The sequence below is a fragment of the Benincasa hispida genome, chromosome 3 (genome assembly GCF_009727055.1).
Source record: "Benincasa hispida cultivar B227 chromosome 3, ASM972705v1, whole genome shotgun sequence".
Taxonomy (NCBI): domain Eukaryota; kingdom Viridiplantae; phylum Streptophyta; class Magnoliopsida; order Cucurbitales; family Cucurbitaceae; genus Benincasa; species Benincasa hispida.
In genome coordinates this window covers 50906078-50926389 of record NC_052351.1, presented here as the reverse complement: position 1 = coordinate 50926389, position 20312 = coordinate 50906078, and positions in this window count along the sequence as shown.

The following is a 20312-nucleotide window of genomic DNA, read 5'->3' as shown; positions in this document are numbered from 1 at the left end:
AAATGTAACTACAGGGGTAAAACAGTAAATTGGCCCAGCTGTACTTACAAGCATCTGTGAAGGGTTATCGTACTGTTGATTGGTTATATCTGATGAACACAGAAATATATCTGTGGTAAAGAGAGTTCAGCTATTGATCTTTAGTGGAATGTCTGGCAGTTAACGGATGGTGGACCTCGTGGATAAAGAGTTTTGTCAGCTATTTATGTACCGTTGGAGCTTCGAGTCATAGGTCCATAAGGTACCGTTGAAGCTTCGAGCTATTTATGTACCGATAGATTCAAGTTGAGAATCAATTTTTTGGTCAGTTTGAAATGTTCAAATTGACAAGAGGGAGTTCGATTATATATGAAATGATTGAACTAGTTAATTATATTTGATATGATTGACTTTATGTATGAGATACATTAATTGGAGGAAATTAGATATAAATATGATTTATATCTAACACTATGGTTTATATGCGATATTAAACTATAGTTTAATGAATATAATATGATTATATTTATTATTTTATTTTGGACAATTATGGGATAATTGAATGCCGTTTTTTCCGTAATCGTGTGATAGTGGGAAGTTGCATTCAGTTTTCGTAACTGAAGAATAAAATGAAAATCGTTTTCATTTTGCAAAATATCACGTAATTCGCTCAAGCAAAGTGTATACTGCCTATCGCTCAGCTAACCGAGAGACTATACAGTAGCTTGAAGTTATTACCCGATCGTATACAAGCGCGCATCTTTCTAAACGATCGCCTAAGTTTTACTAAACGATCGTCTAGTGCTGAACGTTTACTAAACGATCGTATAGACGATCGCAGCCTTTTTCCTACACGATCATGTACTTCTTCTAAACGATCAAGCACAATCTATACTATAGACACTACTCTTCTCCCATTTGCTTGGTCATTGTATACGATCTTCATATCCTCCTCCTCTCTACCAAATTCCAACAGAGCCCACTCTTTGGATTCTCACATCAAGAATACCGAGGGTTCCAAGTGGTGGTGTCGTCCCCATTTGTTCTGTTCATATGAAGACGGTTCGTGAGTAGACAACCGGTGGTGTTGCTGAACGATTGCTTGGACATTTCAGCGAGAGCGAAAGGAGCCATCCCTTGGAGAGAGCGAGATTTCTGTGAAGAAAAGTTCTTCAACTGGTAAGTGTTCTTGTTCTCTTGTTATTTAATTTCAAAGTATGCCGGTAATTTATAGTTTGTTGCATAACTTGTCTGTTAGATTGTAAATGTGGAAATTCTGCCACAAGGTATTTGGAACGATCTACTTCTGCTCAGAGGTACTCTTGTTTAAGAGTTTCTTCACTTGTATGTCTCCACATACATGCTTAAGTTACAATGACAACCAGGGATATTAGTTTATTGGTTTGTGGTAAATAAAAATAAAACATCTCATGTTTCATAGACAACAATGAAGAAAATATCTCATATTATTACATCACAAGCGTTTGTTCAATACAGATATTTACAAACTACAGGACCCAACGAGAGTTTAGGGTATCAACCCCAACATGACGAAAGGATTGTCAAAAGAGCAAGTCACATATACATCGAGGGAAATGAGGCTAAAGCCTATGAAATGAGTTATCTAGTGGTAACCTAACCTAGTTGACTAAAGATCCTAAGATCTAAGTTCAGTAGGCACAGTAGTTGGATAATTCATAATTGACACACTAAGAAACTTATAGTTTCTTCCCATTTCTCTGATATTCTAGAGCCTGTGATCTATTGATGTCAAGGTTATATTGATATCTTGTTTTACGAGAGGAGTAATGACATGATACTCTTAATCAATATTACCTATATAAGAGTAGAAGTGGGATCGTTTCTATGGGAACTTTTCAAATAGATTATGTTCTCTAAAGCTCTCATGAATTCAAAATTTTGTCCAGGACCAAAATGGATACAAACATATAAAACCCAAAGATATAAGACAAGTTGTGTGTGATATCTGTTGTTTCAATTCACCAATGAAAAGGATAGTTCCAGAGCTTAGTCTCACTATTTCTTCAGTAAATTCGATGGATATTCACTAAATAAGGTTCAAATCCAGAAGATAACTCTACTGGTGCATAGTTTGTTTGTTTGCTCTCAACGGTTGTGTTTGATTTTTCTCACTTTCTTTCGTGGGGAATTGATAGATATATATAGTGAAAGAAAGTGAAAGTTTGGTGAAGATTTGAAACACAAAATGAATTTTAATTATGTAGATTAAATTTATTGTTTAGAAACTTTCAAATTGAATTGAAACATCAAATTAAAATGATATTTCATATACAAATTTAATATGTATGAAAGTTAAATTTGTAGTTTTTTCAATTTAAATGAGTTATGTTTGACTTTTGTCAAGTAACAACTCAATTGAGTTAGATTTGACAAATTTTTCAATTTTTGTATTTATTTGATTTTATTTTATAATTTGGAAAGTTACAAAGTTGCTAGCCTATAAATAGCAACTTGGTTCTTCATTTATCGCATTCCGTTCCAAATTGAAGAGTTCTCTCCTTTATTTCTTTCTTTTGTTTTTAAGTTAAGTTGAGAGCAAGTATCCAAGAGCTCTGCCAAATCTGAGTAGTTCGAAGTTGTAGTTCTACCGGAGTTAGTCGTTGTATCCTGCTGAGACGATTGTTATAGTTTGTTTGCAGCCCATGCAAAGCGAATAATTGTCTTCAGGACAGAGCTCACTAGAAACATGCCTCGACTATGTTTTGAGTCCCCGAAGGTTTTGAAGTTCTTTCAAGTCTTTCGTTATTTTCAATTTTTTTTAAAATGTTGTGATACACTTGGTTATTATCCCTAAAAATACTATCCATATATATCATTCTTTACCGTTGTTCACTTCAAAACTAATACCCTTATATTTATGCATCTTTCAACATCATCCTCACGAAAAGGGAAAAAAAAAAACATTGATAAGAAGCAGCGGAGGAGGAGAAATCCATCCTACAAATGTGTGACAAAGCAGAGACCGTTGAACCCAATGTATACCATTCAACAGTGTAGGAGGCTGAGGAAGACGAAGTTGTTTTGGTCGTTGTGTGAATTAATGTTACTAAAGTTCATGTTGCATAAGGTATATAAATCTTTTTTTAGTACAATAAATGTGTTGATAGGAGATTGAACCTTCAATTTCGGTGGATATATACTTATTGAATCATTTTTTAACAATATGTGGGGTAGAGAATCGAACATCTGACTTTGAAGTCGATAGTATAAATACGATCCTAGTTGAGTTATTATCATTTTGGCCTGTGAATTCGGTTCATTCTAAAATCTATAAATTTTGGTGCACTTTTTTGTTGGAGTACTCTTCAATTGCATTATAATAACAATTAATGTAAATTAATTGTGCAGATCACTAATTATTTTATTAGTTTGGTGGATAAAAAATCTTATTAAATGGAACTAATTTTGTCCCATTGTAATTTAAAGAGTCTACTAACAATAATAGTTAGCTACATCTACAAAATTTAATAAGTTTAGTTATTTTTCAAGTTATTCCATTTAAAAATTGCTATTTCTGTTGTTGACCCATTAAATAGATGTTAAATTTTTACTTATATCATAGTCACTTATATTCCACAAATAATTTAGAATTTCACAAAAATCTTAGCTCAATTACAAGCTAATTCCTTCATCTCATCTAATTTTAAATAAAATAAATAAATAAATTTCAATAAGGAAAATCTTGTGTTTCTTTAATTTTCCTAAAACCTCCCTGAAAGGTTTTTGGAGGTTTTTTTTTTTTTTTTTTTTAAAAAAAATGTTCTCACTTCCATATAAAATATTTATTTTCTTAATTTAGTTTTTTAATGTTTTTTTTAGAAACAACGATAGATTTCTTTCGGTTCTTATTTTCTACTCCGCTTGGCATTATAATTTAAATAGAAATGATTTCAAATGACGGGAAATGATTTTAAATTATTAGGTACATTTGTAACCAAATTACAATTTCTTATTTGGATATCCATAGAAAATGAAAAGAAAGTACAACATTTTACTTTTTCGCCCTTATATGTTGCAAGAAATTATTTTAATAATTATAAATTAATTTTGTGTCAAATAACAATATTAATTGCAAATAGTTTGAGGAACGTATTATATCAAAACAAATTAACTTATTTGAATAAAAAAATTACAAATGTTATAATCACAGTCAAATTAAAAAATGTTAATTATATGGGCCTTAATGTTTTCTTATATGATGAAAGCCCAATCCATCTGCTTGGTCCAAAAGAAAAGTTAAATGAATGATGGACATTGAGCCACATTTCCTCTTTTCTTCTTGTGGTAAAAAGTCTTAATGAAATTTGTAAAAGATTAGAGAAGTGGCATAATGGCTCTGTCACTTCTCTCCCATTTTCCCCTCTTCGCTTTCAGAAACCCTCTTCATCCTCCTCATTCTTCTTTTGTAAACTTGGTTTTCTGATGGATTTCAAAGCTCAAATCCATGGTGAATCGAGCATGCAAAAATAGAAATGAGTAGAGTAGAATAAGAGGAACAAGAAAATGTATAGTGCTTTGTTTTCACCTACATCCACTGTTGAAGCTCATTAGAGTAATTTTTATTCTTTAAAGAAGAGATAAGTTTCCATGACTCTCTTTTAACAAAATCACTCTTTCACTATTTTCATTACATGCAGAGCTATATATAATATTCAATAGAGTTTACAAGAAGCTAAAATTTATTCTAACTGTTTTTCAGCTGTCTTCTGTTTCAGGGACAGCAGCAACAACTAATTAGAGGCTCCAGATTTTGACTCACATAAGTTAACAAATCTCCACCTTGAGATAAAATGGTCTCTGATGCTTCATCTTCTTCAGGTAATTTTATTTTTCTACTTGATCTACCACATTGAGTAGATTTAAACAGTGTTCGAACTTAGCTTTTGTTACTGCCTTGGTTAAAAATATACTGTATTTTCTTCTGAGCTGACCTTTGTGACTACTACTGTGCCTTTTTCGATTGTCTCTTACAAAATGTAATTTTACGTCTATGTGCTTGGATCTATCATGAAATTGCTGATTCTTAGTTAGATGAATAGCATTTTGATTGTCGTAGAGTAGTTCTACTTATGGTTGTTCATAGCCTAGTTTAGTAGCTAACCCCTGTAGCCATAAAGCTTCTTTAACAGCCTCTGAGGTGGCTATATACTCTACTTCAGTAGTTGAAAGGGCAACCACTGATTGCAAACTTGACTTCCATCTGATCACATTACCTTCAAATAGAAAGGTAAACCCTGTAAAAGACCTTCTTCTGTCTAGTCACCTGCAAAATCTAAGTCCACATAGCCTTTTAGTACAAGCTTAGGGGAGTTAGGGGACTTATAGAGCAGACCTCTATTCATACTTCCAACTAAGTAATGCAAGAGCCATTTAGTTGCTTCCCAATGGGCTTTCTCAGGATTGCTTATGTATCTATTGATCAAACTTGAGCTGTGTGCTAAGTCTGGTCTTGTACAGACCATCAAATACATTAAACTGGTTGTTGCACTTGAGTAGGGAACTTTGTTCATTTTTTGAATGTCTTCTTCAAGATTAGGTGAGTCTTTAGCTGATAGCTTGAAGTGTTGTGCCAGGGGTGTGCCAACTGACTTAGCATTCAACATGTTGAACTTAGTTAGGACTCTTTTTGTATAGTCACTTTGGTAGACAAAGAGTTCTCCTTGAGGTCTTCTTCTCTCAATGATCGTACCTAGGATTCTTTTAGTTGGGCCTAGATCTTTCCTCTCAAATTCAGAACTTAGTTGTTCTTTAATCTGATTTACTTTTCCAATATCTTTCCCTGCAATAAGTATATCATCTACATAGAGTAATAGTTAGATCAGGCTTCCATCTTTAGCTTTTCTAAAGAACACACTGTTGGGATTGGTGTCCTAATTCTCCTGGAGTCTCGTTGTTTTGTAAAGATACACATTGTTTAATGAATAAAATAAGTGTTATTTAATTTTGACATTTACTAATATCCAATAAACAAAGCTTCTTGGTTATCTTATGTGAACTTGAGCATGTATATGTGATATACAAGTGGATCATGCCTTAAGTGATAACTTAAATAGGTTTGTAGTATAAGGATTAAGGTGGGATACCTGATCTTGGTGACACTACGGATACGACCCATTTTGTAGAGGTTTACAAATGTTGTAAACTACTACAGATGGTAGATCCTAACCATTCATATGGAGATGTGCGAGCGGGGGTGTCCTTACAAAGAGTTTGTATAAGACCTGGACCACGAGATGACTAGACTCTGTATATAACACCGTTAATACTAGAGACTTGCATCTCACCTAAACGACCATAGGTGAGACAACCTCAATCCTAAGTGTTTTGGGAACTCTTGCCTTTGAGAGTGGTCCTTTGGTTAGTATGGATGAGAGTGGCCAGATTACCAACTCAACATACTTATCTTTTTGGGGACTTGTCTGATCTGGGAGCTGGGAACTCAATCCACAAGATGGAATTCATTCCTTTCCCGAAGCAGGGATAAGTAGAGAGATTGCTCCCTTAAGGGTTGATTCCGGGGTTTGAACATAGTGGCCACAGCTTCCTTTTGGAAGAGAAGTCTCGGTCATAGTAGGACTATGACTTATGTTCATTAGAGGGATCAATGGTACTTATGAAGACAGATGTAACTATAGAGGCATAACGGTTATTGACCCAGTTGTACTTACGAGCGATCTGTGAAGGGTTGTCGCACTACTGATTGGTTAAGATGGGCACATAATATATCTGTGGTAAGGAAAATTCAGCTGTCGATCTTTAGTGGAGTGCCTGACAGTTAACGGATGGTGGATCTCATGACTAAAGAGTTTAATCAGTCATTCACGTATCGTTGGAGCTTCGAGCTACAGGTCCATAAGATCCCTTTGGTAGCTCAATGGATTCAGTTGAGGATCAATTCTTGGTGTTGATTTGAAATGTTCAAATTGACAAGAGGTATTTTGATTATATATGATATAATCGGTTTGATGTATGAGATACATCTAGTGGAGGATTGATGTAAATGAGATTTACATTAAGTACCATGGAATAGAAAAAAAAAAAACTATGGTTTATATGTTTCATGAGATGAAATATTAAAACTATAGGTTATAAATATAGTATGATAAGTTGGTTATCATTTATATTTATAATAATATTAATTATTGGATAATTAATTATTTTCCTCTAATAACCAATTGAGTGGGTGGTTATTGGATTCATGGTAACCGTGAGTTTAAAAGGAAAATGGTTTTCTCAATTTTGATGGAAGATTTACAAAAGGTTTTTCATAAAAAGTTTTGAGATTTCTCTCTCGGTGAAAAAGGTATCTCACGGTAGTCATCAAATAAATACGGATTTACTAAACGACGGCTGGGTGAGCTAAACGATCGTGCAGTATTTACTAAACGATCGCATAGCTTTGCTAGACGATCGCTTGCCCAAAGTAAACGATCGTGTAGAGTCTGTAGGCAATATACCGAGCTAAACAATGAGCTAAACGGTCGCATAGATTTTGCTAGACGATTGCTTAGCTTTATCTAAACAATTGGGCATTGACCTATACGATAGGTCTCTGCCATCTCCCACTTGCCCAGTCGTGTACGCAATCGGCATTTTCTCCTTCGTCTGCCTCATACCAAGTCCGAACAGAGCTCACCCTCTGGATTCTCACACTGAGAATACCAAGGTAGCGTTGTTAGTGGTGTCAGCCCCAACTCGATACTGTCGAGGTTTTCTGGAGGCTGTTCGTACTGTTGCTAAGGAGTTTGTGGCCGAGGCGATCATTGAGGACGAGTGCGAAGAGTTCGTGCTGTGTTGCGGTCATGTAGATCGAGCGTTCGAGGTTGCTGTTGTTCGAGCGGTCATGCGCAAAGAAGTGTGGAGACGCATCTACAATTGTTCGTATAGTTTTTCCTTTTGTGCATTTTAGTTTTCATGCTATAATTTCTGAATTAATTGTATAATTGCTTGTTTGAAGTCGACTGTAAATGTTATGTTCATTCATGATTGTGATTTGAAATAATCGTTCTTCCGCTGCTCATGGAAATCTCATATTCGATTTCTTTCACACACAAACATCATATTGACTTCTGAAGAAGTTGATCTTGTTCATGTAGTCATCAAACCATTTATACCAGCATCTAGGAGCTTGTTTGAGGCCATACAAGGACCTATTTAATTTGCAGACTAAATTTTCTTTCCCTGCCAGTTCAAAACCCCTAGGTTGATCCATATAGATTTATTCATCTAACTTTCCATGTAGGAAAGCTATAGCCACATCCATCTGTTCAAGTTCATAGTTCTCACAGGCCACTGTTGCAAGTAGCAATCTGATTGAAGTATGTTTGACTACTGGTGAGAAAATTTCAGTGTATTCCAGCCCTTCTTTCTGCCTAAAACCCTTGGAAACTAGCTTAGCTTTGAATTTTATCCACCCTGAGCTGTTATCAACAAGTTTTCTTTTGAAAATCCATTTGCAGGGGATGGATTTTTTGTTTGGAGGTAGAGACATTAGGTCTCAAGTGTTGTTCTTCCTTAAAGAATTCATTTCAGCTTCCATGGTTTGCTGCCACTTATTACTTTTTTTTGCTTTTCATAGCTTCTTCAAAGCTCTGAGGTTTTTCATCAAGTGGGCTTTCTACAAGGTTAGCAAAATCTGATACATAATCGGTATTTGTGTATTTGACAGGGGGCCTGATCTCTCTTCTTCTTCTGTCTCTAGTCAGTGTATAATTAGTTAGGTTCTCAGGCTGGGTGATTTGATCTTGAGTTGTTTGTTCGCTTACTTCTGTTTCAATAGCTTGGGGATTCTGAACATCATTCTCTGATGTTGTCTTTTCAGTTATAGGTAGAAGCTCCACCTTGAAGGTAGTGGAGTTCTCATTTAAAACTCCTTCAGCTGGTTGTTTGTCTTTATCTGATACTGAAAATATTTCATCTTCCCTGAAAACCATGTCTCTACTCACAATACTCTGATTAGAACTGAAGTCTCAGAGCTTATAGCCTTTAGTTCCCTTAGGATATCCTATAAACATGCACTTTAGGGCCCTAGGTTGAAGTTTGCTCTGCCTTATATGTACATATGATGTGCACCCAAAGGCTTTAAGGTTTGATAGATCTGGAGGTACACCTGTCCACATCTCTTCAGGTGTTTTCATGTCAATAGAAGTACAGGGGCTTCTGTTAATAGTGTAGATGGTTGCTGCTAAGGCTTCTGCCCAAAATACTTCATTGAGATTAGCTTCTAATAACATACACCTTACTCTCTCCATAAGAGTTTTGTTCATCCTTTCAACTACCCCATTTTGTTTCGGTGTGTAGGTAACTGTTGTATGTCTGATTATGCCATGCTCATTACAAAAGTTAATGAACATATTATTTATAAACTTAAGGCCATTATCTATTCTTAAAGTTTTTACTCTTTTTTCAGTTTGATTTTCAACTTTTTCAACCCACTCTTTAAATTTATCAAAGGCTTGATTTTTAGATTTCAGCAAATAGGTCCATACTTTTCTAGAGTAATCATCTACTAGAGATAGGAAGTACCTTGAGTCACTCCATGAAGGAGCTCTAACTGGTCCCCATAAGTCAGCATGTATGTAACTGAGTTTATTCTTTGATGTATAGATCCCTTTTGTGAATTTGAGTCTCTTAGCTTTGCCATAGACACAATGCTCACAAAAACTTAGCCTCTTTAAGCTTTTAGGTTGAATCAGCCCTTGTTTTGTTAGTTCATTCAGGCCTTGTTTACTGGTATATGAGAGTCTCTTATGCCATAGTTCAATGCCTTTTGTCTTGCTATCGTGGGGTACAAAAGCAACATTAGGAAAAGACACATTTTTTAAGTAGTATAGGCCATTCATCCTCACTCCAAGTAGAATTGTCTTTCCAGTCCTCTTTACATGTATATTTTCTTTGTTACCAGTATAGTAACAGTCTTGGTCAGCTAGCATTCCTAGAGAGATTAGGTTCCTTCTAAGTTTAGGTACATGTCTTACCTCCCTTAAAAGTATTTCTCTGTTGTCTCCTAATTTTAGGCATACTGAGCCAATTCCCACAACTTTACAGTCATGATCATCCCCCATGTAGACAGAGCCTCCTTCCCATGATTTGTAGCTCACAAACCATTCTCTTTTGGAAGTCATATGATAGGTACATTCTGAGTCCATGACTCAGACTCCCTTTTCCTCAGTCTTATAGCCCACGGGTTTCAAATGAGTTGCTGTTAGGATTTCAGTGTATTCATAGGAATTTACACCCACTGAAACATTACCTCTACCATCATCTCTTGGCCTTTTGTTGTCATTTCTTTCATAGTCTCTGTTTCTATCATTTCTGCCACTATCTCTATGCCTTCTTGAGTTTATTCTATAGGGTTTTCCCTTCTCAGGACAGTTCCTCTTGAAGTGCCCCTCCTTGTGGCAAATGAAGCACTTCAAAGGAGGTTTATCCTGATGGTTCTTGTGAGATTTGTCAAAACGACTTCCTCTAGTGAAATTCTTCCCTTTTGTGTAGAAAGACTCAGCTCTTCCAGCATTGTTCTCTATTTTTAGCTCAAGTTCTTTACACCTTAGAGCATTAATCACAGAGTCCACTGTCACACTGTCTCTGCCATATTTCAAAGCTAACTTCAATTCTTTATAAACTTCATGTATTGAGTTAATAAGGATTGCAGCCTCCCTTTCTGCCCCAAGTTTTTCCTCTCCCTGATTAGAGCTATTAGTCAATTTCTTGAATTCATATAGGTTCTCATCAAGAGACTTTGATGTGTTCATCTTGAAAGAAAACAGTTTCTCACAAACATAGATCTTGTTAGGTAAGTCCTTCTGTCATAGAATAGCTTCAATTTCTCCCAGACATTATAAGTTGTGGATTCATTGATCAACACCGTATCAATGATGTTTAGAATAAGTGTTGTGAAGGCTATATCTTCCATTTCTTGTTTCTGTTCATCTATTAGTGTATCAGGCAACATTTTTGGATCTTCCAAGGCTTTCAAAGCCTTCTTTGCTGTGAGAATGACCTGAATTTTCTTGGACCATAATGCAAAATCGTTTGAACAATTAAATTTCTTTATTTCATACCTATTTGCAGTCATCGATGAAGGAACTCTTATACAAGAGTACCTCTAAGTGGAAGCAGATCGTTCCAAACTCATTGTGATAGAATTACCGCATTCACAATCTAACAGACAAGATATTCATTATACAAAAAAATTATCGACATGCTTTGAGAACTAAATAACAAGAGAACGAAATACATACCAGTTGAAGAACTCTTCTTCAGCAAAATCTCGCTCTCGAACAGGGACCGCTCCTTTCACTCTCGTTGGAACGTCCAAGAAATCATTCACCAAATCACCGGTCATCTACCCACGAACGACCTCCACGCGAACACAAGAATGAGGATGACACCACCACTTAGAACCCTCGGTATTCTCGGGGTGAGAATCTAGAAGGTGTGGGCTCTGTTGGATTTGGTAGAGGGAATGAGGAAAGGAAGATCGTATACAACGATCAAGCAAGTAGAAGAAGGCTTATGTCTATCGTATAGACGATGCTTGATCGTTTAGAAGAAGGTACACGATCGTTTAGTAAATAGTGCGATCGTTTAGTAATCGCTCGGGCGTGATATCCTTTAGGAAAGAGCTAGACGATCATTTAGCAATTCCAACGCGATCGTTTAGAAAGAGGCGCGCGTGTATACGATCGTGTAGAAACTTTGAGCTATCGTGTAGTCTCTCAATTTGTTATGTGATAGGCTGTATACACTATGCGTGAGCGAAAAGACGATCTCTTGTAAAATGAAAATGATTTTCATTTTATTCTTCAGTTACGAAAACTGAATGAAACCTCCCACTATCACATGGTTACGGAGAAAACGCCGGCAAAATTATCCTATAATTGTCCAATTAAAAATTAATAAATATAATCATATTATATTTATTTACCTATAGTTTAATATCACATAGAAACTATAGTGTTTTCTCCTCCACTAGATATAAATCATATTTATATCCATTATCCTCCAAATAATGTATCACATACTAAAGTCAATCATATCATATATAATGAACTAGTTCAATCATATCATATATAATCGAACTCCTTCTTGCCAATTTGAACATTTCAAATTGACCCAAAAACAGATTCTCATCTTGAATCCATTGAGTTACCAAGGGGACCTTATGAACCTATGGCTCGAAGCTCCAACGGTAAATGAATAGCTAACTAAACTATTTAGCCACGAGATCCACCATCCATTAACTGGCAGGCATTCCACTAAAGACCGACAGCTGAACTCTTCTTACTACAGATATGTTTCTGTGTCCATCAGATATAACCAATCAACAGTACGATAAACCTTGACAGATGCTCATAAGTACAATTGGGCCAATTCACCATTTTTCCCCTGTAGTTACATCTAACTCCTTAAGTACTATTGATCCCTCTCGGGCCATGAGAAGGTGTGTGGCGCCACATTGTTCAAGTCCCGTGATCAGCCCTTAAGGGAGCAATCTATCTACTTACCCCTGCTTCAGGTCATGTTACCTATGGTCATCCTAGTGAAGTGAAGTCTCTGTCATGAACGACGTTATATAATGAGACGTTAACACTTCGTGATCAAGTCTTATACAAACTCTTTATATAGGATGTCCCCACTTGTATGTCCCCACATGAATGATCAGAATCAGACCATCTATAGCAAGTCACGATACTTGTTACTATTCTACAAAGTGGGCCGCATCCGTAGCATTACCAAGATAAGGTTTCCTTCCTATATCCATATACTACAGACCATTTTGGTTATCACTTAAGAGATAATCCACTTATATGTCACTATATATATGCTTAAGTTACATAATGACAACCAGAGATTTTAGTTTATTGGTTTGTGGCAAAGCAAATAAAACATCCAATGTTCAAAGACAAGTAGTGAAGAAAATATCATATATTATACATCACAAGCGTTCGTACAAAACTGTGTTTACAAACTACAGGACACGAGAGTTTAGAGCATTCCCCAACAATCACTTACTTCTTGAATGAGTCTTGATTAATCACAGGTTCTTTGATAGGTTCTTGGAGTGTTTCTTGCAACTTTCTTGGAGTTACTTTGGTACTTCAACCTGACTCTGATATCAGTTGTTAATTAAATGGGCCTTAATGTTTTCTTATATGATGAAAGCCCAATCCATCTGCTTGGTCCAAAAGAAAAGTTAAATGAATGATGGACATCGAGCCAGGATTCCTCCCTTCTTCTTGTGGTAAAAGTCTTAATGAAATCTGTAAAAGATTACAGAAGTCACATAATGGCTCTGTCACTTCTCTCTCACTTTCTCTTCTTCGTTTTCAGAAACCCTCTTCATCCTCCTCATTCTTCTTTTGTAAACTTTGTTTTCTGATGGATTTCGAAGCTCAAATCCATGGTGAATCTAGCATGCAAAAATAGAAAGGGTAGAGTATAAGAAAAGGAACAAGAAAAGGTATAATGGTTCGATTTTCACCTACATCCACTGTTGAAGCTCATCAGAGTAATTTTTATTCTTCAAAGAAGAAATAAGTTTCAATGACTCTCCTTTTACAAAATCACTCTCTCACTATTTTCTTTACATACAGAGCTATATATAATATTCAAGAGAGTTTACAAGAAGCTAAAATCTGTTCTAACTATTTTTCAGTTGTTTTCTGTTTCAGGGACAACATCGACAACTAATTGGAGGCTCCACATTTTGGCTCACATCAGTTAACAAAAATCAACAAAAAAAAATTTTCATTGTTACTTATTAGCATGTTCATTCTAATAATTAAGATTTTTTTAAAAAAAAAAAAAAATAAACAAGTATTATATATATATAACCAATAAGCATTGTATCTTCGACTACTAACCCGTCTTTAATAAGGTTTTAATTATTTTTTTTGTTCCTCAAAGAAAATAGAAAAGAAACAAATTTTTGTTTTAGCTAATTTACTTTTAGATAAATGAAACAAACTGAATTCATTTAGAACAAAAAAGAACATACTATTCTTATTAATAGAAAGAAATCAAGAAAAATATAGAACTCCTATCAATCACATCAATAAATAGAAAGTGAACATATTTAAGATGAACAAAGCAAAAAGAAAACTTATCTTCATTTGATTGGTTATACAATTTTTTTTTTTAAAAAAAAAGTTAAAATCGAGAAGCTTGCATCGAAAATATTGAAATTATTATATGATAAAGGAACACTATAAAGGGAACAATGAACAAAGTAGAAAACCAAATAGAAAACAACAATATAGAAACTAACCCAGTGAAATAATGTCGAGGGAGAAGAACTAGAAGAAAAGTGATATAGTGTAGGAAGGTTGTGAGGGTTTTAGGCTCCGTTTGGAATTGTTGTAGCTTTTAAAATAATTGTTGGTAATTGTGCTTTTAGAAAAATCAACTGTTATAGGAAGCTAATTGATGTTTGATAAATTTCAATCTGAAACATAAAAAAGCATGTAATAGTGTTCGATAAGTTCAAACAAGATTTGCTATAGTTTAGCTATAATAATCGAATTGGACATTATTTAATTATTTAATTATTATTTTTTAGTATATTAAATTGTCATGAGTTATTTATTTAGAATTTCTATAGTTTAAATTACAAACTATATTTAACCCTAAAAAAAGTACAAACTACATCTTGTTATTTTCTTAAATTATATGATAAAAAGTTGAAAGAAAATAATTGTTGTATAAATAATTGTAATGAGCAAATGTTATTTGAATTAAGTATAAACAAAATTTGACAAAAAAAAAACTACGTTATCTATTTTGCTCTCATCAAACTTGTAGTAATATTGTATCTTAGAGCCTCTAATTATTGAATGTAAAAATAATTATTTCAATGACTCGCATAAAAAATATTGATTTCGTTCTTCATTTCTTCATTTAAATCATTATTATGGACATCCCGCACTTTTTCAAAATGACGATCACTTCGATCATATTCTCTTATATAATTGTGTAGTGTCATAGACCACTTCGATCACACTTCAAAAGTTCGTTCAATGACACTTCTAAGAAAAGAATGTGCTTGGTTGAATATCTCTTTGTATCCCACTGGTTGGTTACTTTGAAGAAAATTAGAAAGGTGATATCTCTCTCATTTATATGGTCCAAATATCCTTTTATTTGAGAGCATCCAACATCCACTAGATAATATTTTCCTATTCATATAATGTAAGAGTATAATTAGGACTTTAAAAATGATACCTTTTGGTGGCTTTGGAAAATTTAAACCACTCTTGCATATAGCAAACATAAATATTCTTGCATCATAAGGAATTCCCAACTAGCATATATAAATATAAAACACATATCAAAATCACAAGCATTTGGACAACATAAAAGTTTAAAAATTATACAAGAAGATAAATCATTCCAGAAGCATTTGAATGGCAAATAGGAGAAGGAAAAAGAAAATGACAATTGAAAAAAAATGATGACTGAAAAAAAAAGTAAAATATAAAATCTTTATTAATTGTGGTTGATCTTGAATTTGTTTCCCGTTGTAATTGTGATGCTCTAATGGTCGCGTTGAAGTGAATCGATAAAAAAAAAAGTGAGAGAGGGATTGATAGGAAAAAGAGAGTGAACGATGGGTTTTATGTCCTAAAACTGTGGTTTGTAAACAATCAACTTATTATGTTAATCAATATAGATGTTATTGAAGTTTGATTCAATAAAGTTGTTATTGAATATTTGAATTGCACATTTCATTTTAGAAATAACCTAAATCCAATAAACTAAGATCCATGACTATTACATGAATACTTAAACTTTATGTAGAGACATAAGAGTGGATCAAGTTCGAGTAAATAGCCAAAATGGTCTATAGTATACGGATAAGGCTGGGTACCTTATTCTGGGGACACTATTGGATGCGGCCCATTTTGTAGATGTTACAATTGTTATAAAGTGTTACAAACGAAGTGATCCTAATTCATTCATATGGAGACATGCAAGTGGAGGCGTCCTATATAAAGAATTTGTATAAGATCGGATCAAGAAATTAGTCACCCTTACTTTATATCGCTATTTACTGTTTAAGACCGATTATTTCAAAGCGATGATCTAGGTAACTTGACCTTAATCCTGACCTAACTATGAACTCCTATATATCTGGAATTATCCTTAGAGATTATCATGTATACCGATCGCATACATACCGCAAAAGAGATTATGGAATCTCTATGAGGGATGTTAACATCCTTAACAATTTTGTGTAAGTGTAACCCCTCATTTTAGGCCCTAGAGTCCCACCCTAATCAGCCAACCTTAGGGAAAAGTCGATTAGGACAAGAGACTAAAGCAACCCTATCCATTGTTAGGGATCAAATAAAGAGTAGTGCAAAACAACCATCTTTTAGGGGGACACTCCCAGGGTGCCCGAGGTGATGCACTAAAACTTTATCCAATCTAATGAGAGAGACCGAGGGATATGTTGTCACACGTCCCGCTCCCACTTACTATAAACATTCTCTCCATTCACCTTGTTATTGACCTACGTAAATGCCATCCGTAGGGGGACACTCCCAAGGTGCCTCAAGGCCGAGGATAGATCTCACGATGTGAACTTTTAAGGGAGAAATGCGTAGAAGTAAAGTGAAGTATCATATACCCCAATTACCTCCCACTGAATGTTCTACCTAGGGATTCATTAACTTAGAAAATTCGGCTACTGATTTTAACTAAGTGGTTTGTTAAATTTGCTAAAAAACAACACTTGCTTTTGATGATTAAACAAGTTTGATTCAAGTCTTATTAAACACTTTAACAAACTTTCATCAAATTTGCATGTATATAACAAATCTATCTAATTCACCTTTCCAGGTAGGGGTGCAACATTTCCATTGACTTAAGTACCCACGCCTAGATAGAACCAGTCTTAGCAAAAAGATATCTTATAGATATATTTGTTACATATTTGATCTTTTATTAGTCAATTTAATCCTATTAGACCGAATTAAAAGATTAAACTTAGGTTTCTAATCTTATTAGAAACGTGATCTTAGGTCTATCTCGATCAAATTTTAAAACTCTTTAAAATATGATTAGAGCCTAAAGTTTGCATGCAACTCTTCATTATTAATTTTAATTCTAATTTCATTAATTATAACTCTTATAAAGAATGAAACAATTAGAACCATCCACATTGCTAAGCTAGACATTCACAAGGTATTTATAACTTCTATAAATAAACCTAAGTGTCGTGCTTCATATAATGTTCATTCATTACTAATATATAACTTTTATATAATAAAGTGATGAACTAAGCATTCAATCCATGCTAACGTTCAACCTTATATTATAACATTTATAATATAAATGATGCATGGAGATGCTTTAATGCATGCATATATTATAACTCTTATATTATATGATGCATAAAAATGCTTTAAGTAATTTGATCATGCAAACTAATATATTATAACACTTTTAATTCAAAGACGATGCATGAAAAAACGCATAACCTATGGTGGGCTTTAAAACTATATGACATACATTATGGCATATAAGATAAACATATATCACATGCATATTTAATAAAAGTTGATGGACTGGGATAATTTGTCTTAAAAAGGAAATAAAAGCTAAACTATTATAAAAGATTTGAGTCAACTGGTTCGAACAGGTGAACCGGGTCTTGAACCACCCACCTTGAAGCCTCGTCACTTGATCGTGTAGTAAATCCTTTGATCGTCGAGTAACGCACATCGAGTGTAAACGATCATGTAGTGATGATTGCGTGGCTAAGGACTATGCGATGAGCATGAAAGTCCACACGATCGTGTTGTGCGCTTCGAGTAACGCATGCCATGCGATCGTGTAGCTAACGATTATGTGATGAGCATGATAGTCTACACGATCAAGTAGCAAGCGCCAAGTATCGTATACCATGTGATCGTGTAGCGACTGACTATGCGATGAGCATGATAGCCTACACGATCATTTAGTGCGCATGCCTTACGTCGAGTATCAAATACTATGCGATCGTTTACCCTCGAGCGTCTACACGATCATGTAGCCAATGCAATATGATCGAGTAAACTCTTTACACGATCGCGTAGCATTAGCTATTCGATCGTTTAGCAAATACTACACGATCGAGTAGAATAGTTCTACACGAACACATACCAAATCTAAACGATCGTCTAGCTTGAGCTACACGATGCGACCATCATTTCATCTTTTCCATCGAAGAAAACAACAACTCTTGCCTCTGAAGCTTTTTTACAAACGACTCAAAACATAAATGAATACAGACTCGATTGCAAGAATTTATGCCAAAAAACACAGGGGCCTTTACAATTAACTTTTGTAAAAGTAAACTGCAAACATAAATAGAGACAATTATCCTGAAACATCCATCAACAACATCCACAAATACTTAACACTTAAATGTATTGCAGAAAGTTAAAACCCACTAAACTGTAAACGACATTCAATACAGCAATGGAATTTGGAAATCAGAACATAACCTGGCTCTGATACCAATTAAAGGAACTCTGTTTATAGAGAACCTTTAAGCGGAAGCGGATCATCAAATCCCATTGTGAATGAACTCATACATTTACAGTCATACAAAATAGATTATGCATAAAACTTAAATTATAGCATGCTTTTAAATAAATGAACAAGAGTTAAAGAATATACCCTGTCTCTTATACACATCTAGATGTGTATAAGAGACAGATTTAAATTACAGCATGCTTCTGAAATAAAACAAAGGATAAGAGATTATACCTTTGAAGAACCCTTCTTCAAGTAAATCCCTCGATCAAATTTGTTGCACAAAACTTAAATTACAGCATGCTTCTGAAATAAAAACAAAGGATAAGAGATTATACCTTTGAAGAACCCTTCTTCAAGTAAATCCCTCAATCAAATTTGTTCACGAGCAGCGAACAAATCACGAACTCCCTTGAACAAGCAGCAAGTACACGATCGTGTAGGAAATAGGCAGCGATCATCTATACAATCGTTTAATAAATGCTCGGGTGCTAGACAATCGTTTAGGAAAAGGTAGGCGGTCATTTAGAAGATGCGCGCGCGTATATGCGATCGTGTAGTAAAAGCGAGCTACCGTATAGTCTTTGATTTTACTAAGCGATGGGTAGCAAAAACATCGTGAGCAAATAACCGTGATCTTTGCAAAATGAAATCAATTTCATTTTATTCTTCAGTTACGAAAATCGATTGGAACTTCCCACTAACACACGGTTACGGAGAAAACGACATGTACAATTATCTCATAATTGTCAAAATAAAATAATAAATATAATCATATTATATTCATTAACCTATAGTTTAATATCATATATCAACCATAGTGTTTTCTCCTCCTTTAGATATAAATCATATTTATATCCATTTTTCTCCAATTAATATATCTCATATATAAAGTTAATCATATCATATATAATCGAACTCCCTCTTGTCAATTTGATCATTTCAAGTTAACCCAAAACTGATTCTCAACTTGAATCCATTAAGCTACCAAGGGGACCTTATAGACCTATGGCTCGAAGCTCCAACAGTACATGAATAGCTGACTAAAACCTTTAGCCACGAGATCCACCATCCATTAACTGCCAGGCATTTCACTAAAGACCGACAGCTGAACTCTCCTTACCACAGATATATTTCTGTGTTCATCGAATATAACCAATCAACAGTCTGATAACTCTTCACAGATGCTTGTAAGTACTGTTGAGCCATTTTACCGTTTTGCCCCTGTAGTTACATCTAACTCCTTAAGTACCATTGATTCCTCTAATGAACAATACAACATAGTCCTACTATGTGTGGACACCTCTCGGGCCATGAGAAGGTGTGTGGCGCCACATTGTTCAAGTTCTGGGATCAGCCCTTAAGGGAGCAATCTATCTACTTACCCCTACTTTGAGGAAGGAGTGAATTCCATCTTGTGTAGCTGAGTTCCAAGCTCCCAAATCAGACGAATCTCCAAAGTGGTAGGTTTGAGTCGGTGACCTGGCACTCGCACCCATGCAAATCAAAGGACCGCCCTCAAAGGCAGAAGTTCCCAACTTACTCAAGATTGATGTCATGTTACCTATGGTCATCCTAGTGAAGTGAAGTCTCTGTCATGAACGGCGTTATATAACGAAACGTTAACACTTCGTGGTCAGGTCTTATACAAACTCTTTGTGAAGGACGCCCCCGCTCGCATGTCCCTACATAAATAATCAGAATCAAACCATCTGTAGCAAGTCATAACACTTATAACTATTCCACAAAGAGGACCGCATCCGTAG